This window comes from Arachis hypogaea, chromosome 13 (genome assembly GCF_003086295.3).
Source record: "Arachis hypogaea cultivar Tifrunner chromosome 13, arahy.Tifrunner.gnm2.J5K5, whole genome shotgun sequence".
Taxonomy (NCBI): Eukaryota; Viridiplantae; Streptophyta; class Magnoliopsida; order Fabales; family Fabaceae; genus Arachis; species Arachis hypogaea.
Genome location: NC_092048.1, coordinates 104840940 through 104862003, shown reverse-complemented (window position 1 = coordinate 104862003; position 21064 = coordinate 104840940). Strand labels below are relative to the sequence as shown.

Here is a 21064-nt window from a genome sequence, read left to right as displayed (position 1 = left end):
TAATGGGGTCAAGGTAAAGGTGAAGATATATATAAGGCTAAGTGAGCTATAAGTTGAATCCCTGATTAGTCTAAGATCTCACCTAACATATATATTCTCTATAAAAATTTAAAATTATCATGGTCTTCCCAATTTTCCCACTTTCTTATTACATACTCATGTACCAACTTTGATTTTACTTCCATGTGCATTGATTTCTTCACTAAACTTATTATTGGGGTAATTTCATCCCCTTATTTATTTATTAAAAGGTTATATATATATATATATATATATATATATATATATATATATATATATATATATATATATATACAACATATATCAATGCACATGGTATTTTAATTGAAATTGGTTTTACATGAGCATGCTCCCAAATTTCTGATTATTTTACTAATTTAATCTTTTCCTATCAACCCATGTTCCCATATTTCTCCACACTTAGTGGATACACAATCTCTATCTTAAGCTAACCAAGGATTCAACTTGGAATTTTTAATTTGTTTTTTTGCTTAAAGCTAGTGATGTGGTTATAGAACAAAAGGGGATTAAAAAGGCTCAAGGGGCTAACAAGGGTGATGTAGGAGGTAGGCATATTTGGGATAAGTGAGCAAAAATTCAAATAATGGCCTCAATCACATGCATGTATGTATCTACATTCTATATTGGACATATAGATTGAAATAAAGTTAAGATTACAAGCATAGAAAAGAAGTGCGAAACACACAAGAATGAAATTTATGGTTGAATGTAACCATACAATTAAGCTCAAAAACTCACGGGTGGTGTGTTCTTTAGCTCAAAAATCATATATCAGTTATGTATGTCATGCAAGTAGAAATCAAGAGTTTCCATTCAACTCAATGTGAATCTTAGAATGGCTTTTTATAAAATAAGTATTTTTCTTGAAAAAATGTTGTCAATTTAACCAACATTTATTGCTATATATATACAGTGTGTGGATTGTTGTGATTCTGTTATACTAAAGGTTTCTAGTTTACTCTTTTATTTTCAACTAAACACAGTTATCTTATGCTAAAAGGGTAAACTAAGCTAATTAATCCATATATTCTATATCACAACTAATAAACTAAAAGTGCAAAATGCAGAAATACAATAAAAGAAAAATGTGTAAGTACTGAAAGATAAATAAGATAAGTTAAAATAAAAATAAAAATACAGAAAATAAACAAAATAGGATAAAAGAGAGTCTGAAAGTGGTTCACCAAAATAAAGTTCACTAGAGATGGCGACCTCCCCACACTTAAATAAAAGCATCGTCCTCGATGCTCACTCAAGCTGGGTGTGAAGAAGGGTCATCTCCAGATGGATGTGTAGTAGGTGTCTCTGTGGTGGTCTGAGGCTCTGCCGTCTGTATGAGGGTCGGAGGGTCTGCCTGCTGAAGCGGAGGCTCTGTCCATAGAGGGATCTCTGGATCAGCCGGCTGTATCTGATGGGGCTCCTCATGATGTGGCACAGCCTGCTCAGGTCCTGCCTACTCAGCCTCTCTCTGTGCAGCCTCCTCATGATCGTTCGCCTCCGCATCAGATGGCTCAGAAGGGGTGTCAGGCTCGGAGGGGATATCACTGTCGGATCGGATCATCAACTTTAAGTGCTCATAGCGTCGCTTGTTGCGATGCTCTATACGATCCAGGCGTGCGAAGAGTCGGTGCACGAGGTGATAAATGGGCTCTAAAGCAGGTAGAGGTGCTGTGGTGGTGGCTGGTGCAGCAGTAGATGAAGGGGCAGCGGAAGATGTGGCTGCCTCAGCAGAGGCAGTGAGAAATGGAGGTCTGTAGCCCAAAGCCTGAAACTTCCTGCTGTGAGGGATGATTTTCTTGCAGTCGGCGGCGGTTGGCTTCTCATCTGCTAGCTCCTAGGGCACCACAGCTCGGCAGCTTAGCTGAGTAATCAAGTAGGAAAAGGGGAGAGTGCCTCTAACATGGACCCTAGCCATGTAATACCGGATAAAGCAGGGAAGATATAGGTCCTTCTCCTCCATCACACACCAGATGAGGGTGATCATGGCAGCTGGCACTTCAGTCTCATGAGTGCTCGGCATTACGTAGTTACTCAAAATCTGCTGCCAAAGTCGAGCCTCATCATTCAGATAAATGAGCTTAATTCCCTTTGAGGCCACTATGGACTTGCTCATGACCCATGGGACAGTAGGATCAAGAGTTATAGTCCTCTTGACTGTGTCCCAGTCAAATCTCTTGAATCTCATATCCTCCTCAGCCTTTTGGTAACCGTCTGGCTGATCTGACTTAGGCTGAAGTTAGAGGATTTCTTCAATGGCTTCCTCAGTAATCAGAATTTGCTTTCCTCTAAGCTGTACTGCATCCAGGGACGTTTTGAAGTAGTTACAGTAGAATTCTCTGACCCATGATGAGTTGACTTCAGTCAAGTTTCTTTCCAAGAAGAACCAGCCTCTCTGTTTAATTTGTTCTGAAGTGTATTGTTTGAGTTCTTCTGGAATTTTGAGGGTCCTTTCCAGGTATAGGTTCCTGGAAGTGGCAAAAACTGGATACTTTAGCTCACAGTATCTGTTGGCAAACTTGATAGGGTCTGTGGTAGTCACCAACTGATCGGCCTTTTCCTGCGGGGTAAAATTCTTTTCCCGCCAGGAATCATCATAGAGGATATCCAAAATGGAGGTAGAGGATTCTCCTCTTTTCCTTTTTCCAGTGGTTGCTTTGCTCTTTCCTTTACTTTTAGGGTCAGACATCCTGAAAAGCAGGAAAATAGGTAAGCAAATTGGAATTTATCAATTTAAGCATAGAGTGGCAAAAGAGGCATAAAGTAGCAATAGAAGCATGAATTGAGTTAAATAGATGTAAAATTTTGAATTGTATTCAAGTGAAAAGTTTGAGAATGAAAATCACAATCCAAAATTTATTATATGTGGAATTCTTGTTAATTAGGAAAAATAGTAATCATGCCTTGAAGTGGTTTGAAAGTGGTTAGTTGAAAGCTAATAGAAAAGTTAGGAAGTTAAGAGTGGTTAATGAAGTTAAAGTCAGTGGCATGGTGTTGTGGCTCCCAATTAACTAAAATTGCACAGATTTAAAAACAAGTAACTCAAATTCAAGTAAATATTGCAGATTATTGATGATTAATCATTGAAAAGAAATGCAAAATTAAAGTGAAATCATCAATAATGTTGTTTAATGAATAAGGGAATCAGAAAAATAAGAAAGCTAGCCCGTGCATTCATGAATTGCTTGGGTTGAAACCAATTAGTGCAAACTTAAAATTTCTAAAATTAATTCATGAATGGGAATTGATTGAAACATTTTGCTGAAAAAATTGGGTAGCATTTCGTCTAAAAATTGGACATTCCCGGTTAATAAACAACAGCAGAAACAGTTCATATGATAATAAAATAGTGCAGAAAAGAGTAACAAATAGTAATTCACATGAATTCAAAATAAACAAATTCAATTTGCATCAAAGAATAGTAAAGAGCAGCATATGAACAGCATTATCATCACAGCATATTCAAAATTGTGAAATAGATAAAACAATTAACAAGAATGGTGCAATTATCAGGCCTAAATCCACTAACCACATCCTAGCTACCTAACCACCTAAAATCCACTACGATCATGCATCTCTAACTATCCTAATTTGAACATAATTCGAAAAACTAACTAACTACGGAAAGAGGAATCGCTGTTTGGCGGAACCTGGTGGGCAGAGGTATGGAATATGGAATCAGAGAGATGGCGGTGGTGGTGATCGGCAGCGCTGGGAGGCGGTCACGGTGGCAGTTCTGGGGCGGCTCAGGTATGTGGGTCGTGGAGGGGGAAGAGTGGCGGGGGAGGAAGAAGGGGAGAGGAAGAGAAGGGGGGTGGTTCCGGCGAGGGTGGCGCGGCGGTCTGGGTTCGCGACGGTGGTGGCGGCGGTCCTGGTCGGCAATGGTGGTGGTATGGTGGTTGGGGAGAGGAGAAGAGAGAGTGCAGAGGGGGGTTGGGGGGTTTGGGACGCGAAGGGGTTAGGGTTTCGCGTGGGTTGGGTTAGTGTATTTGAATCCACGCGGACGCGTGGGTCACGCGAACGCGTGGTTAGGGTGAAAAGAACAATGACGCGAACGCGTCATTGACGCGATCGCGTGATTGAGAGATAATGAAAGTGACGCGTACGCATCGCTCAGAATTGTGCTAAACGCACAATTCCAGCGTCATTTTGGCGCAACTCTCTATTTCCAATTAGGGGGGCTAAGATTTCCACGCGACGCGTACGTGTCGTCCACGCTTTCGCGTGGTATGTGTGAAGTGAAAGTGACGCGTTCGCGTTAGCGACGCGATCCCCAAATTGTGCCTAATGCATACCAGCCGCACGATTCCAGCCTAACTTTCTGGGCGTTGGATTGTTACGTCAATTTCAAATCGACGCCCACGCGTGGCCCATGCGCACACGTGGGGTGCTCTCTGTTTTTTTTATATATATGCAATATGCAAATGTAAATGCATGTATGGATGTTATGAATAATTCCAGGTTCAATAAAAATAGAATAAAATTTAAAAACGAACAAAACGTAATAAAAATTGAAAAAGGAACGATCATACCATGGTGGGTTGTCTCCCACCTAGCACTTTTGGTTAAAGTCCTTAAGTTGGACATTTACTGAGCTCTCTGTTATGGTGGTTTGTGCTTGAATTCATCTAAAAATCTCCACCACTATTTGGAATGCCAACAGCCTTCGGGGTCCCAAACTAGGCATATAAAGCCTTTGAGTAAATTCAAACAGGTGTTCAGGTTCCCGGGGTGTTGAATGTCAGAATATATTCCAGGATCCCAAACCTTGCTTTTGTAACGGCTTTCATCTTGATCTACATTTTTCCAGCCAGGCGGTATGGGATTTGAATTCTCACTAAGATGACCAAACATCTTCCGAGACCCATGCAATCGAACTCGAAACCAATCCTTGTACCTCAAATTGAAGTGTAGAATTTCATGGAATCTTGCATACCAGCTCTGAGTGCGAGCCATTTCCCTCTTACTCTTAAAGCCGCAAAGAGCTCTAAGCTGGCCATCTGTTTCAAGCAAACCATATTCAAGTGGAAAAGTAAAGATAAAGGCTAAGGATTTTACCCACTTGAAGTTTGTATTGGATGGTAATGGCCTTGGAAAAGGTATTTCCAGGGGTTTTGCAAGCTCTACTCCCTTGTATTCTTCTGTGAATTCCTCCACTTCTCTATAAACTTCTTCGACTGCAACCACGTTTTTATCAAAGTCTTCGATATCTTCCTCATCACTCAAGTAATAAATTGGAGGTTGAGAAAATTCTACCTCCGCATCATCTTTGTATTCACTTAGGGAAGATTCTTCAATCTCAAGGAATTCACTTGCGGATGCAAGTTCATTACTAGGAGAACTTGAATCATGATTATCATTATCAAGGAAACTCATTTCTTGGGTTGTTCCGTCCAGTTCTTCATAAGATACCTGCTTTGGGGGTTGTGCACTATCCTCCTTAGCATCAATTGCAAATTCCTTGACGGAATTCTCCACAATTCTGGATTCCCATGGAGGTTCAGGATCTCCTAAGTCTTCAACTAATTCTTCTTCTTCGATAATTTCAGCTTCCTCCACTTGTTCCAGTACAAAGTCATGCTCCTTACTATCCATCGAAGTTTCTAGTATCTCCTTCATGCTACGTTCTTCATTAGATTGTCCACATGAAGCCATGGGGGTTCCTTGAGTGTCCGAATGTCTGGAAGGTAATCGATTGATTGCTTGCTCCAGTTGGAGAAGGGTTGCATGAAATTTTTTCACTGTTTCCTTGAGACGCTCCCGTGATTCTTGGGTCGATGGATATGGACATGGTGCATAGGGAAGTGGTGGTTCTTGGGAATAATTGGATTGGAACTGGGGTGAATATGGGTTAGGGTCATATGGAGGTGAGTGTTGGTAAGTGGTTTGTGAGTGTGGTAGTTCATAGCTATGTTGATGAGATGGTTTGTAGGCGTATGATGGGGCTTGTTGGTAACTACAAGGGGGTTCACCATATCTATCATCTTGGTACGCACCTCGGAATGGCTCCTGACCATAGTAATTTGGTGGGTGATGGTTGTCACGAAGGGGTCCACCATAACTATTGGCTCGACATCCATTGTTGAATGGTTGTCGTCCATGGTACTTTGGAGGGTGTTGTTGCCAAAAGGGTTGATCAGATCCTCGTGGCTCCATCCATCTCTGATTGGTTTGACCTTGATGCATGTTTCTGTTATAGCTTCCATTCCTTACAACAATATTAGAACCAAACTCAAAGCGACGGGGGTGAGAACTCATAGTAACTAATAAAAATTAAAAACAAAAATAAAAACAAATAAATAAGAAAAATAAAATATTTACAATAACCAATAATAAGGCACACGTTTGCAATTCCCCGGCAATGGTGCCATTTTGGCGATTGGGTTTCTGCCAGTAAAGAAATTCATAAAAATATAATCACATTGTAAGTATAGTTTCTAAACCAGAATCCTTTCGCACAAAAACTTTGTTTGTCACAAGTAACAAAACCCAATAAAATTTATAACCGAAATATTTAAACCTCGGGTCGTCTTCTCAAGGAATTGCAGCGAACTATGATTTATTATTGGTTATGAAAATTGTATATTTTTGGGTTTTTAAAATAAGGAACAAGTAATTTAAATGACAAGAAAAATAAATTAATAATTATAAAGAATCTCTTGGCAAGGTATAAGAACTGGAAATTCTATCCTAGTTATCCTTATCAGGTGTGATGAGAATTGTTATTGCTCCCATTTATTTAACCCTTACTAAATAAAGGAAAGTCAAACCAATCAATTTGATCCTCAAGTCCTAGTCAACTCCTGTGGAAAGACTAGCTTTAGAGCGATCCAAATCAATCAACAATTCCCAATTTTCAATCAACTGCTGAGTCTGATAACTCAAGTATTACCAATTACTTAACCAAAGCAGAAAAGGAAAAATAAATCCAAATTAAACTGAAAGCATCATAAACAGAATAGAACAATCCTTAATCTGAAATACCTCAAAATATATTAAATAGAACATTCAAATCTTAACATGGAAAAGTTCATAAGCCAATTTGGAAAGATAAATAACAATTAAAGTAATAGAATAAATAAAAGTAGAAAATAAATTAAACGAACTTTGAACCTGTGATTGTAGAAGCAATCCTAAAATAAGAGAAATCCTAATCCTAAATCCTAAGAGAGATGAGAGAACCTCTCTCTCTAAAAGCTACATCTAAACCTAAAATTATGAATAATGAATGTTTTTATGAATTGATCTCTAACGTTGTACTTTAATTCCCCCATTCTCTGACTTATATTCTGTGTTTCTGGCTTGGATTTGGGCCAAAAAAAGGGTCCAGAAATCGCTGAGGGTGTTTTCTGCAGATTCCTGCACGTGGCGTCCGTCACGCGTGCGTGTGGGTCACGCGTTCGTCTGGTCTGGAGTTTTTCCTTGTCACGCGTACGCGTCAGTCATGCGTACGCGTCATTTGCGTTCTGCTCAAGGCACGCGTCCGCGTCGTCCACGCGTACGCGTCACTGCTATTTTGCGCTAGGAACACGTCCGCGTTGTCCACGTGTACGCGTCGCTGCCTTTTCTTCAAAACTCCATTTTTGTGCTTCCCTTCCATTTTTGTATGTTTCCTTTCTGTCTTCTAAGTCATTTCTGCTCTATGAAGCCTGAAAATACTTAACACACAGATCACGGCATCGCATGGTAATAAAGGGTAATTAATTTTAATATTTTTAAAGCATAGAAAACATGTTTTCACATATATCATAATATAAGGAAGGGAAAGTAAAACCATGCAATTCATATGACTAAGTGGGTGAAGAATTGATAAAAACACTCAATTTGAGCACAAGATGAATTATAAAATAGGGGTTTATCAAGACCCCAATTGGGGAATTCTGCAGACTTTGCATTTTCTATGTTGCATTTTTTCATTTCTGTTTTTTATTAAAGCAATGACGAACTAAACCCCAAATTCATTAGGGGGGAGCTCTTTTGTAATTCCAATGAATCAATAAAATTCTTCTTCTTCTCAATCCGCTTGGGTAGCAATAGGACATCTTTTGTTTTGATTTTGAATTACTCACTCCGGAAGGAGGTTTGATTCAGTGAATGCTTGTATGAGCCTCAAAAGGGGAATCACTTGCATTAGAATTGGAGCTCTATCCTTCACTACTCTCTTGATCAACATCATTCGGGAGGAATTGAGATCCTGAGAGTTAGTGTGGCTTATGGATAAGAGAATGTGCTCTAACTCTTCTCATGATAATTAGATCAAGGAATTGGCAAGATTGATTGTGATTAGAGAGATTAGATTGCCAAGGAATTGGGATCCAATCAGTTTCAATCCGCTATAGATCTACTCATATGATTGAGAAAGGAGTTGAGTCCTATTTGATTTAGGAAGGATTACAGTACCTCCAAACCCTGATGAATCACTTTCTTTGAATTTCTTCACCTTAGAGCTTTTTGATTTACTGCAGTTTACATTTTGTTTTGATTTCCAACACCCAAATCCCTTTATTATTCACGCAATTTAAGTTTCTTGGTAATTTAAATTTTGCAATTTAAATTCCTTACACTTTAATATTCAACTATTTACCTTTTTTGCAATTTAAGTTTCAGCTCTTTTACTTTCTTGCGCTCTAAGTTTCAGCCATTTAAAGCTTTCTGCCATTTATCTTTTTGTCAATTTATATTCTGCCTTCTAGCTTTCTTGCAATTTATATTCTGTCAATCAAAATTCACTCAAATCATCAACTGTCTGCTTAACTAAATTCACCACCCAACTAAAGTTGCTTGATCCATCAATCACTGTGGGATCGACCTCACTTTTGTGAGTTTTACTACTTGACGCGACCCGGTACACTTGCCGGTGAGTTTGTACAAAATCAAATTTTTTTGTCATCACCTGCCCGGTACTGTGTTTTGAGAAAAAATAAGATTTATGAAAATTGATTTATTGTTTTAAACGGATAAAAATAATTTAGAATTAAAAACCGGGCACTAACGGGTTGGACCGGGCCCAAACTAGACCCAAGGCCCAACATATATAAACTCATTAATGAGCCTTTCAGCTCATTTGATGCAAAGGGAGAGAGAGGGGCGCGGTTTAGAAGAAGAGAGGATAAGAAGCCATTGACACTATTCATCTCCTCCTTCAAAGCTCCATAACTTTTTATCCGGAGCTCCGATTGACGAGTCGTTTGCGGCCACGTAAAGCTCTCGACGAGCTCTTTCTTTCTATTTAAAGAAATCTGGTGATATCTAGTAGCTGATAATTGATGGATTTTACCCCTAATCTCGTTGGGTAAGGTAAGGTTTCACTAAACCCTTGTGTTTAGTTATTTTGTGTATCTTAGGTTTTCATTTTGGTGATATATGTGTTGTTAGTTTGAGATTTGGTGTTTGTTGGAGTTGGTTGAGGCTTTGGATCAAGTTTAGTGGTTTCGTTTTGGTGTTTGGAGCGTTTGGGAATCGACCAAGGTATGGTTTCGGTTTCCTTTATGTAGTATGTAATGTTTCTGGAAACTTAGGCTAGTTGGCCCTAAGATAGGATTGAATGTTATTGGTGTATGAATATTTAAATGAGGATTGATGTTAATTGTTGGTTGTATTAGATTAGTGTGCTTGATGATAATTATTGGGAATTGTTGGTGTTAATGAGTATTGATGATTGGTGTTGTGGATGAGGGTTGTTGATATGGTTATTGAGTTGTTAAATGTTGAGGTATGATGATTTATGATGAATGGATAAACTTTAGTTATGTTGATGAGAGTGTTGCATGGTAATTGATGATTTGGAATGGGTGATAAATGGCTATATTGATGTTGGTAGTTGGGTATAGGAGATTGATATTGAAATTGATGATAGAATAATGATTGTGAATGTTTTGGTTGGAAAAATTGTTTGTAATGTTATATGTTTGAGAGTTGATATTGAGAACGATGAAATGTGATGGAAAATTTGGTGTGATGATGAATGGTAATCCAAAAGGGTAGATTGTGTTGTAATTGGAAGTTTGATATTGCTTTGGTTGGATGTGGTTTGTGAAAGTTGGTAAATTGAGATATGTGAATTGGGTTGGATTTAGAGTTGTGGAATGACTTAGAGGTTTTTGAGATTGAGAAAATGGTTGAAGTAGTATTTGGTATGAATTTTGGATTGTTATGGTATGGTTGATATGTGATTGATTTGGTTTGGATTGAGATTGGTTAAAATTTGAGGTTATAAGGTTTTGGGTAAAAATAGATTTTTGGTAAAATTTGTCTGATCATAACTTCTGCCTCGGTTTTCAAAATTTGTTGAATTTGGTTTGGAATTAAAGATTATTGAAAACCCTTCGATTTGATATAAAGTTTGTAAAATTTGGAATTTTGTAGAGGAAGTTATGATCATTCAAAGATTGGTGTTGAAATCTGAAATTCTACAGAGTTGCAGAATTTTGTGATTTCTGGTATGTGCGTCCGCACAGCCTTGTGCGCACGCACACACCAAGGAAGTTTTACTACCTGTGCGCACGCACACGTTGGGAAGGTCAGTCTGTTGGGGGCGCTAGCACTGGTTGTGCGAGTGAACAGACATTGTGAATTTTGGTACCTGTGCGTATGCACACCCCTGTACGTACGCACACATTTTGAAACTTCCTGGGCGTGCGCACACACACCCCTGTGCATACGCACACACGCTGTTTCTCAAACTTAAACTTTGTTTTCAACTATTTCACCTTCCCAACAAGCTTGTAAGCTTCTGTGACACCATTTTAAGATTCTTGGGCTTATTTTTTAGCGTTGAAACATGGAAAAGTTTTCGGAGAATTTATTTGAGTTTTATTTTAAAAATTTAGAGAACAGAGGCTTATGTTTCTGGTATATTGAGGATGGCTATGGTAGATAAGAAAGGAGGATGGTATTGGAATTGAGGAATTGATGAACTATGAGTTCGGAATGGAAATCATGAACTGACGATGGCTGTGATAAGTCGAGGACTCGAAGAGAAATGATGATCTTAATGGATGTTGAGATTGTGCGGGGCCTATATCCTAGGCGTAGCAGATTTTCTCTGCTGCATGATTAGTTGTTGGTGAGAGTGTGCGGAGCCTATATCTCCGGCATGGCAGATGTTTCTGTCGCATAACTTGTTGAATGTTGAGAGTGTGCGGGACCTATATTCTCGGCGTAGTAGATTGTTCTGCTACATGATTTGTTGTGGTTGGTTCCTTCTCTGCTACAGGAAAGTGTGCGGGGCCTATATCCCTGGCATAGTAGACTCCTTACTACATGAGTGTGCAGGGCACTATATCTCTGGCGTAGCAGAAGAGCTGCTACATGAGTGTGCAGGGCACTATATCCCTGGCGTGGCAGAAAAGGCTACTCCCGGGAGGATGTGTCGGGTTGGCATTTACGGACCGACAAGTGATATCACGAGCTAATAGGATAGACATTCATCATATGCATCTCTTATGTGCTTGATTGCTTTGATTACTTGAGCTTGCCTAATTGTATATCCTGCCTACTTGCTTCTTAAATTACTTGTATATGTATGAATACTACCTGTGGTTTTCTTGTTTGCATTAATTGTGATTGTCTGGTGCTGAGGAGGTTAGGTAGGTGGTGGCGATGGGATCGCACGGAGGTTAGGGTGGCGTAGGCTGTGGGATACAGCATTGTGATTAGTATTAGCTAGAAGTCCCCTAAGTTTAGATAACCCAGTTTATGGTTTAAGTTCTTTATATATTTATTTATTTTGTTCTAAGCTTGAATATACGTATGTGATGTGAAGTTCTATGATTGCCTTCAGTGTCCCAGAGCCTTACATCTTACATCATTGGGCATTGTTACCATACTGAGAACCTCCGGTTCTCATTCCATACTTTGTTGTTATTTTTCAGATGCAGGTCGTAATCTACTTCGTTGAGATTGCGAATATGGTGACAGAGCAGAGTATGGTTCGTTCCTTGTTTATTTCTGTTTTACTTTCGTCATAGTATTCTCTCACCTTTTGTATATTTATCTTTATGGCCTTATAGGCTTATTTGAGAGATAGGTTGTATAAGCTGTTTTAATTCTAAAACTCTGTATCTTTCTATTTGTAACTAGTCAACTTAAACTCTGTAAGCTGCGTCTAGTTCTCTATGATTATTATATTCTTATATTTATATATGTTTTATTCTCTTATACCTATACCTTGTATCTTTTGCGTTAGCTTCGTGTGAACGTTTCATGCTTTTGTAATTCTATCTTTGAGCTTAATCCTTCATCAGGATTCTAGAATATATTATTCCCTTCTATATATAAATATGTATAAGCCTTAGGACTGTCATAACCTCTGATTAACCTTTGCTTTACAGCTAGAGGTAAGACTTAGAGTAATTGGGGTGTTACAGATATGGTGGCCAATAATCAGTATTTATACTCTTTAGAAAGAACAATGAGGAAGGGAGTCATGGATTTGGATGCCTTAGATGCCATTCTTGCTCAAAACAAAGCCATGTCTCAGCAGATTAATGCCATCACTCAACACTTGGGAGGTATGCAAGTTTCATCTATGGCTATCCAAGATAATTCTTATGACATGAGTGGTGGAGTATCTCAATTTGGAAGCTATGGCTATGAGCAACCTTTTGCTGAACAGATTAATTATATGGGTAATTCTTCAAGACCACCCAACAATGATCCCTTTTCCAAAACATACAATCCAGGATAGAGAAATAACCCAAACTTTGGCTGGAGAAATCAAAATCAAAGGCAGCCCAATTTCAACAATAACAACCCCCACCAAAATAATTTCAACCATCAATATCAAACTCCTCAATCACACAATACACCCCAGTTCCTCAAAAAGCTTCAGGCTTGGAAACAACATTAGCAAAACTCTCCAAAAACACAAATAGTTTCATACAGGAAACTAGGGTCTCCATCAGAAATTTAGAGGTTTGGGTCACTTAAGTAAGCAAGTTGTTGAGAGGCCTACCAACACCTTTCATAGTGATACAATTCCAAATCCAAGAGAGGAATACAAGGCCATCTATGTGATTAGTGAAAAAGTGGTAGATACTCAAACCTCTAGTGAAGAGAAGCAAGTTAAAGAAGTTATGAAGAAAGTCAGAGACCCTGAAGAGCATGCCCCTGCAAGCCCCCCTCCAACTCAGTTCATGCCAAGGTAGAGCAACCCAAGGTGAAGATTCTAGTTCCTGAGTATAAGTCAAAAATTCCATACCCTCAAAGACTTCAGGGAGAGAACAAAGAAAAGCAATACCCAAATTCTTGGATATATTCAAAACACTACACATCAACATTCTATTCATAGAAGCACTTGAACAAATGCTGATTTATGTTAAATTCATGAAAGAATTATTGTCCAAGAAAAGAGCTCTAAAGTGAGGCCAAACAATGGTATTAGGAGTGTAGTGCAATTATTCAAAGGAATCTGCCAAGTAAGAAGCAAGATCCTAAAATTTTCCTGATGCACCACTATTTCGTGGTACATTTTAGGCTGAATTGAGTGGATTTTATCCATTATTCTCACACTTATTCATATAATTCGTATGTTTTACATTTTCCTTCCTAATTTTGTGCTATAATTGAAAACATGCTTCTTTGGCCTTAAATTACTAATTTTTAATCTTCTCTTATTACCATTCGATGCCGTGATATGTGTGTTAAGTGATTTCAGGTTTTCCAAGGTAGGAATGGCTTAGAGGATAAAAAAAAGCATGAAAAAGTGGAAGGAACATAGGAAATTGATGTTTTGAGAAGCTGGCAGCGACCCACACGCATGGACGATGCGTACGCATGACCAGTGCAGCAGGTGGTGCACAAAATTGTGATCTCAGGCAACGGCGCTAAAAACTCTGTACGCACGTCTTAATAAATCGTTTTTCATTCACAACTTCGATACAACTAACCAGCAAGTGCACTGGGTCATCCAAGTAATAAACCTTACGTGAGTAAGGGTCGATCCCATGGAGATTGTTGGTATGAAGCAAGCTATGGTCACCTTGTAAATCTCAGTCAGGCGGATAATAATTGATTATGGAGTTTTCAAAAATAATACTTATTAAACAGAAAATAAAGATAGAAATACTTATGTATATCACTGGTGAGAATTTCAGATAAAGGTATAGAGATACTTTCGTCCCTCTAAACTTCTGCTTTCCTGTTGTCTTCATCCAATCAATCCTACTCCTTTCTATGGCTGGCTTTATGTAAGGACATCACCATTGTCAATGGCTAATTTTGATCCTCTCTGGAAAATGGTCCGATGCGCTGTCACTGCATGGCTAATCATCTGGAGGCATCACCGTTGTCAATGGCTGCATCCCATCCTCTTGTGAAAATGGTCCAAATGCTGTGTCACAGCACGGCTAATCATCTGAGGTTCTCGATCATACAGGAATAGGATTCACCCTCCTTTTGCGTCTGTCACTACGCCCAGCACTCGCGAGTTTGAAGTTTGTCACAGTCATTCAATCCTGGAATCCTATTCGGAATACCACAGACAAGGTTTAGACTTTCTGGACTCTCATGAATGCTGCCATCAATCTAGCTTATACCACGAAGATTCTAATTAGGAGATCCAAGAGATACTCATTCAATCTAAGGTAGAACGAAAGTGGTTGTCAGGCACGCGTTCGTGGGGGAATGATGATGATTGTCACGTTCATCACATTCATGTTGAAGTGCGAATGAATATCTTAGAAGCGGAATAAGTTGAATTGAATAGAAAAATAGTAGTACTTTGCATTAATTCATGAGGAACAGCAGAGCTCCACACCTTAATCTTTGGAGTGTAGAAACTCTACCATTAAAAATACATAAGTGAAAGGTCCAGGCATGGCCAAGAGGCCAGCCCCCAAAACGTGATCACAGGATCAAAAATACAATCCAGGATGTCAAATACAATAGTAAAAGGTCCTATTTATACTAAACTAGTTACTAGGGTTTACAGAAGTAAGTAATTGATGCATAAATCCACTTCTGGGGCCCACTTGGTGTGTGCTTGGGCTGAGCTTGAATGTTACACGTGCAGAGGCTCTTTCTGGAGTTGAACGCCATGTTGTAACGTGTTTCTGGCGTTTAACTCCAGACAGCAGCGTAGAACTAGCGTTCAACGCCCTTTTACGTCGTCTAAACTCAGCCAAAGTATTGACTACTATATATTGCTGGAAAGCTCTGGATGTCTACTTTCCAACGCAATTGGAAGCGCGCCATTTTGAGTTCTGTAGCTCCAGAAAATCTATTTTGAGTGTAGAGAGATCAGAATCCAACAGCATCAGCAGTCCTTCTTCTACCTCTGAATCTGATTTTTGCTCAAGTCCCTCAATTTCAGCCAGAAAATACTTGAAATCACAGAAAAATACACAAACTCATAGTAAAGTCCAGAAATGTGAATTTAACATAAAAACTAATAAAAACATCCCTAAAAGTAACTAGATTCTACTAAAAACATACTAAAAACAATGCCAAAAAGCGTATAAATTATCCGCTCATCACAACACCAAACTTAAATTGTTGCTTGTCCCCAAGCAACTGATAATCAAATAGGATAAAAAGAAGAGAATATACTATAAATTCCAAACTATCAATGAAACATAGCTCCAATTGAATGAGCGGGACTTGTAGCTTTTTGCCTCTTGAATAGTTTTGGCATCTCACTTTATCCATTGAAGTTCAGAATGATTGGCATCTTTAGGAACTCAGAGTTCAGATAGTGTTATTGATTCTCCTAGTTCAGTATGATGATTCTTGAATACAGCTATTTTATGAGTCTTGGCCGTGGCCCTAAGCACTTTGTTTTCCAGTATTACCACCGGATACATAAATGCCACAGACACATAATTGGGTGAACCTTTTCAGATTGTGACTCAGCTTTGCTAAAGTCCCCAATTAGAGGTGTCCAGAGTTCTTAAGCACACTCTTTTTTTGCTTTGGACCTTGACTTTAACCGCTCAGTCTCAAGTTTTCACTTGACACCTTCACGCCACAAGCACATGGTTAGGGACAGCTTGGTTTAGCCGCTTAGGCCAGGATTTTATTCCTTTAGGCCCTCCTATCCACTGATGCTCAAAGCCTTGGGATCCTTTTTTTTACCCTTGCCTTTTGGTTTTAAGGGTTACTAGCTTTTTGCTCTTGCCTCTTGGTTTTAAGAGCTTTTGGCTTTTTCTGCTTGCTTTTGCTCGTTTTTTTTTTTCGCCTTTTTTTTCTGCAAGCTTTGTTTATTGCTACTTTTTCTTGCTTCAAGAATCATTTTTTATGATTTTTCAGATTATCAAATAACATGTCTCCTTGTCATCATTCTTTCAAGAGCCAACATATTTAACATTCTTAAACAACAACTTCAAAAGATATATGCACTGTTCAAGCATTCATTCAGAAAACAAGAAGCATTGTCACCACATCAATATAATTAAACTAAGTTCAAGGATAAATTTGAAACTCATGTACTTCTTGTTCTTTTGAATTAAAACATTTTTCATTTAAGAGAGGTGATGGATTCATAGGACATTCATAACTTTAAGACATAGTTACTAACTACTAATGATCATGTAATAAGACACAAACTTAGATAAGCACTTAACATAGAAAACAAAAAACAGAGAATGTAAGAACAAGGAATGAGTCCACCTTAGTGATGGTGGCATTTCCTTCTTGAGGAACCAATGATGTCCTTGAGCTCTTCTATGTCTCTTCCTTGTCTTTGTTGCTCCTCCCTCATTGCTTTTTGATCTTCTCTAATTTCATGAAGGATGATGGAGTGCTCTTGATGTTCCACCCTTAATTGTCCCATGTTGGAACTTAATTCTCCTAGGGATGTGTTGATTTTCTCCCAATAGTTTTGTGGAGGAAAATGCATTTGAGGCATCTCCGGGATCTCATGGTGATGAGCTTCATGCGTCTCTTGAGATCCATGAATAGGCTCTCTTGCTTGCTCCATCCTTTTCTTAGTGATGGGCTTCTCTTCCTCAATGGGTATGTCTCCTTCTATGAAAGCTCCAGCTGAGTAACATAGATGGAAAATAAGATGAGGAAAAGCTAGCCTTGCCCCAGGGGAGGGCTTTTCGGCTATTTTGTAGAGTTCAAGAGAGATGACTTCATGAACTTCTACTTCCTCTCCAATCATGATGCTATGAATCATGATGGCCCGATCCACAGTAACTTCAGATCGGTTGCTAGTGGGGATGATGGAGCGTTGGATGAATTCCAACCATCTTCTAGCTACAGGCTTGAGGTCCAGTCTTCTTAATTGAACCGGCTTACCTTTGGAGTCAATCTTCCATTGAGCTCCTTCCACACATATGTCCATGAGGACTTGGTCCAACCTTTGATTAAAGTTGACCCTTCTAGTGTAGGGGCGTGCATCTCCTTGCATCATAGGCAAGTTGAACACCAACCTCACATTTTCCGGACTAAAATCTAAGTATTTCCCCCGAACCATGGTGAGATAATTCTTTGGATTCGGGTTCTTACTTTGATCATGGTTTCTAGTGATCCATGCATTGGCATAGAACTCTTGAACCATTAGGATGCCGACTTGTTAGATGGGGTTTGTTAGAACTTCCCAACCTCTTCTTTGGATTTCATGTCGGATCTCCGGATACTCATTTCTCTTGAGTTTGAAAGGGACCTCAGGGATCACCTTCTTCTTGGCCACAACATCATAGAAGTAGTCTTGATGGGATTTGGAGATGAACCTTTCCATCTCCCATGACTCGGAGGTGGAAGCTTTTGTCTTCCCTTTCCCTTTTCTAGAGGATTCTCCGGTCTTAGGTGCCATCAATGGTAATGGAAAAGCAAAAAGCTTATGCTTTTACCACACCAAACTTAGAATATTACTCGCCCTCGAGCAAGAGAAGAAAGAATAGATGAAGAAGAAGAAGAAAATATGGAGGAGAGGGGGGAGGGGTGTATTCGGCCAAGAAGGGGAAGAGAGGGTTGTGTTGTGTGAAAATGAAGAAGAATGGAGGGCTTTATATAGGGAAGGGAGGGGGGTAAGGTTCGGCCATAAGGGTGGGTTTGGGTGGGAAATTGATTTTGAATTTTGAAGGTAGGTGGAGTTTATGAAGTAGGTTTATGGGGAAGAGTGGATGGATGTGAGTGGTGAAGTAGTGATAGGGAAGAGAGATTGAGGTGATTGGTGAAGAGTTTTGGGGAAGAGTGTTTATGGGATTGTGTGAAAGAGGGGTGAGAAGAAGTGAGTGGAGGTAGGTGGGGATCCTGTGGGGTCCACAGATCCTGAGGTGATCCTGTGGGTCCACAGATCCTGAGGTGTTCAAGAATTTACAACCTTGCACCAAATTGGGCATGCAAAATGCCCTTGCACACAACTCTGGGCGTTCAGCGCCAGATTGGTGCTTGTTTTGGGCGTTGAACGCCCATTTGTTGCCCATTTCTGGCGTTGAACGCCAGAACCATGCTTGTTCTGGGCGTTCAGCGCCAGCTCTTCTCCAGGGTGCAATTCTGGCGTTCAAACGCCCAGATGCTGACCATTTTGGGCGTTCAGCACCAGAACCATGCTTTGTTCTGGCGTTGAACGCCAGCTAGATGCTTCTTACTGGCGTTTAAACGCCAGTAAGGTCTTCCTCCAGGGTGTGATTTTTCTTCTGCTGTTTTTGATTCTGTTTTCAACTTTTATATTTATTTTGTGACTCCACATGATCATGAACCTAATAAAACATGAAAAACAATGAAAATAAAAATTGGGTTGCCTCCCAACAAGCGCTTCTTTAATGTCAATAGCTTGACAGTGGGCTCTCATGGAGCCTCACAGATGTTCAGACCATTGTTGAGACTTCCCAACACTAAACTTAGAGTTTGGATATGGGAGTTCAACACCAAACTTAGAGTTTGGTTGTGGCCTCCCAACACCAAACTTAGAGTTTAACTGTGGGGGCTCTGGTTGACTCTGTTTTGAGAGAAGCTTTTTATGCTTCCTCTCCATGTTTACAGAAGGATGACCTCGAGTTTGAAACACAAGGGAGTCCTCATTCAATTGAAGGACTAGTTCACCTCTGTCAACATCAATCACAGCTCTTGCTGTGGCTAGGAAGGGTCTTCCAAGGATGATGGATTCATCATCATTCTTCCCAGTATCCAGGACTATGAAATCAACAGGGATGTAAAGGCCTTCAACCTTTACTAACACGTCCTCTACTTGTCCATAAGCATGTTTTCTTGAGTTGTCTGCCATCTCTAATGAGATTTTAGCAGCTTGCACCCCATAGATTCCCAGTTTCTCTATTACAAAGAGGGGCATGAGGTTTATCCCTGACCCAAGGTCATATAGAGCCTTCTCAAAGGTCATGGTGCCTATGGTACAAGGTATTAAGAACTTTCCAAGATCCTGTTTCTTCTGAGGCAATGTCAGTTGATCCAGATCACTCAGTTCATTAGTGAACAAGGGAGGTTCATCTTCCCAAGTCTCAATACCAAATAATTTGGCATTCAGCTTCATGATTGCACCAAGGTACTTGGTAACTTGCTTTTTAGTAACATCCTCATTCTCTTCAGAAGAGGAATACTCATCAGAGCTCATGAATGGCATAAGGAGGTTTAATGGAATCTCTATGGTCTCTAGATGAGCCTCAGATTCCTTTGGTTCCTCAGAGGGAAACTCCTTATTGATCACTGGACGTCCCAGGAGGTCTTCCTCCTTGGGATTCACATCCTCCCCTTCCTCTTTGGATTCGGCCATGATGGTCATTTCAATGGCCTTGCACTCTCTTTTTGGATTTTCTTCTGTATTGCTTGGGAGAGTACTAGGAGGGATTTCAGTGATCCTTTTACTCAGCTGGCCCACTTGTGCTTCCAAATTTCTAATGGAGGACCTTGTTTCATTCATGAAACTCACAGTGGCCTCTGATAGATCAGAGACTAAATTTGCTAAATTAGAAGTATTTTGTTCAGAGTTCTCTATCTGTTGCTGAGTGGATGATGGAAAAGGCTTGCTATTACTAAACCTGTTTCTTCCACCATTATTAAAGCCTTGTTAAGGCTTTTGTTGATCCTTCCATGAGAAATTTGGATGATTTCTCCATGATGAGTTATAGGTGTTTCCATAAGGTTCACCTAAGTAATTTACCTCTGCTATTGCAGGGTTCTCAGGATCATAGGCCTCTTCTTCGAAAGGCGCCTCTTGAGTACTGTTGGATGCAGCTTGCATTCCATTCAGACTCTGAGAAATTATATTGACTTGCTGAGTCAATATTTTGTTCTGAGCCAATATGGCATTCAGAGTATCAATTTCAAGAACTCCCTTCTTCTGAGGTGTCCCATTACTCACAGAATTCCTCTCAGAAGTGTACATGAACTGGTTATTAGCAACCATGTCAATGAGTTCTTGAGCTTCTGCAGGCGTTTTCTTTAGGTGAATGGATCCACCTGCAGAAGTATCCAATGACATCTTAGATAACTCAGACAGACCATCATAGAATATATCCAGGATGGTCCATTCTGAAAGCATGTCAGAAGGACACTTTTTGGTTAGTCCTTTGTATCTCTCCCAAGCTTCATAGAGGGATTCACCTTCTTTCTGTCTGAAGGTTTGAACATCCACTCTAAGCTTGCTCAGCTTTTGAGGAGGAAAAAACTTGGCTAAGAAAGCCTTGACAAGCTTATCCCAAGAGTTCAGGCTATCCTTAGGTTGAGAGTCCAACCATACTCTAACTCTGTCTCTTACAGCAAAAGGGAAAAGCATGAGCCTGTAGACTTCAGGATCTACTCCATTACTCTTAACAGTATCACATATCTGCAAGAATTCAGTTAAGAACTGAAAAGGATCTTCAGATGGGAGTCCATGAAACTTGCAGTTCCGCTGCATCAGAGAAACTAGCTGAGGTTTCAGCTCAAAATTGTTTGCTCCAATGGTAGGGATGGAGATGCTTCTTCCATGTAAATTGGAATTAGGTGCAGTAAAGTCACCAAGCATCCTCCTTGCATTATTATTATTTTCGGCTGCCATCTCCTCTTCCTGTTCGAAAATTTCTGAAAGGTGCTTGCTGGATTGTTGTAATTTAGCTTCTCTTAATTTCCTCTTCAGAGTCCT

The 21064-nt window shown here is 39.7% G+C and overlaps 1 non-coding gene across 1 annotated transcript; it reads left to right on the top strand.

The window, feature by feature from the left end:
• Positions 1 to 20476: 20476 nt before the first annotated feature.
• LOC112739821 (small nucleolar RNA R71) lies at positions 20477 to 20584 on the top strand. The gene has a single exon (XR_003170758.1). It is a non-coding gene; the product is annotated as a small nucleolar RNA R71 (small nucleolar RNA).
• Positions 20585 to 21064: the final 480 nt, after the last annotated feature.